General features: G+C 36.3%; 1 long non-coding RNA gene across 1 annotated transcript; it reads right to left on the bottom strand.

Annotated features, from left to right (window-relative positions):
- Positions 1–1,043: 1,043 nt before the first annotated feature.
- Positions 1,044–1,687, bottom strand: LOC109592343 (uncharacterized). Its single transcript, XR_002190304.1, has 3 exons — positions 1,604–1,687; positions 1,187–1,554; positions 1,044–1,126 (listed from the first exon to the last, which is right to left on the bottom strand). It is a non-coding gene; the product is annotated as an uncharacterized LOC109592343 (long non-coding RNA).
- Between the last annotated feature and the right edge of the window lie 6 nt (positions 1,688–1,693).

Genomic DNA, 1,693 nt, shown 5'->3' with positions numbered 1-1,693 from the left:
CTAGCAAGCAAAGTTTACTTTGGACCATCACTTTTGATTAAATGTAGTGTGTATGGCCAGAAGGAGAACCCTCCTTTGCCATCTGGTGCTCTAATGGAGCTGAAGCAGAAGCTACTGGGATTATTCCATCCACGTGATATTAGTACAAAGGAAGAATTTTAGCTGTATTGGTCTAAGTGTATTCAAGCAATAAATCATTACTCTTCAGGGCTTAGAAGCAAATATCCACCTGATATTAAGAATCTAGAGTAGAAGGCTACACTGAGTATAGTATCATATAAGATAATAAATAGTCTTAACACAGTGACACTGTTGTTATACATGTATATATATTATATATTAGATATAATGATATAAAGATGCAAAAGATATACAATGAATAAAAGATATATTTTGCTTTTAATTATTATAATACATGTGGGAGGGAGAAGGATTGGGAGGGGTATAGAAGAGAGTTATAAGTGCATGCAATCTGTAATGTACAAGTCTGTTAGCATAGATTACATGTATGTGATGTTACATTTATAAGGAAAGAAGAAGATCGAAAGAGCTACTGTGTACATGTACAAATATTAATATCCAGTGGGACCTCCATTATTGCATTCAATCACTTTCGATATTACTTTACGTAAGTGTCCGATATATTTTCTACACTTTCTTCTATCCAGTGGGACCTCCATTATTGCATTCAATCACTTTTGATATTACTTTACGTACGTGTCCGATATATTTACTACACTTTCTTCTATTTACAGTTTCCCAACAATCCATGATTCCTTTGACTAATTCCTCCTTTCGTTGTGGCTGCACTACTCTCCTGACATATTCTTTGAGCTCGTGCCATAGATTTTCAATCGGATTAAGATCTGGGGATTCTGGTGGTGTTTTCAACCAGTTTATTTTGTTGGCTTCTAACCGCTCCTTTACTTTCTTTGAGGAATGTTTGGGATCATTATCCTGCATCAATCTTTGAGATGGATTTAAATGCTGGGTATAAGGAATCAGTCCATTTTCCAAAACTTCAATAAAGCCAGCTGAATTCATTTTTTCTTCAAACAGCACAATTGGCGTCTTTCCTTGGCAACTTATACCTGCCCATGCATGTACCTTATAGGGGTGTTTTGCTCTATATAATAGGTTTTAAAAAAATACCATTAACGTACATGTAATATTAATTTAGTGCTACCTTGGTTTTGGTTTCGAGGGCACCTATTTTCCTTCATGAAAATCTCCTGTGGGATTCGAATTCAATTGTACACTCATCACTGTACAGTACATCAGAAAAACCAGTAGTCCTGTGCTCCTGCAACTGATCTTGAGCCAATTTCATTCGCTTCTCTTTATTTGGTCCTCTAATGATCTGGCAGTATGCACTGCCACGGTATGTCCAACCAAGTGTATTGCGAGACTTCAATATTGTTTTCAGTGACAGTGAATGACCTTTCTCAACGAGAAGCTACTGAAGTTGAGTAGCAGTGCTTTCATCATCAGCTTGCATTTGGTCCTATACTATCTTTAAAACTTCTCTGGTTACTTTTGAAGGTCTTCCAGATCCTATATTGTGAAAATAATGAGAAGTGTAGTGGAATTAATACTGACAAACCTGGCCTTTGAGTAATTGAACCAGTTTCCATGTATTTCTTAATCAGTTTGCTCACACCTGAGACTTTGACATCCAGTGCTACAGTAAAAT

Source organism: Amphimedon queenslandica, unplaced genomic scaffold (genome assembly GCF_000090795.2).
Source record: "Amphimedon queenslandica unplaced genomic scaffold, v1.1 AMPQUscaffold_5524_Cont22508, whole genome shotgun sequence".
Classification (NCBI taxonomy): domain Eukaryota; kingdom Metazoa; phylum Porifera; class Demospongiae; order Haplosclerida; family Niphatidae; genus Amphimedon; species Amphimedon queenslandica.
Note: the sequence above shows the minus strand (reverse complement) of the source record. Positions and strands in the feature narration are given on the sequence as shown.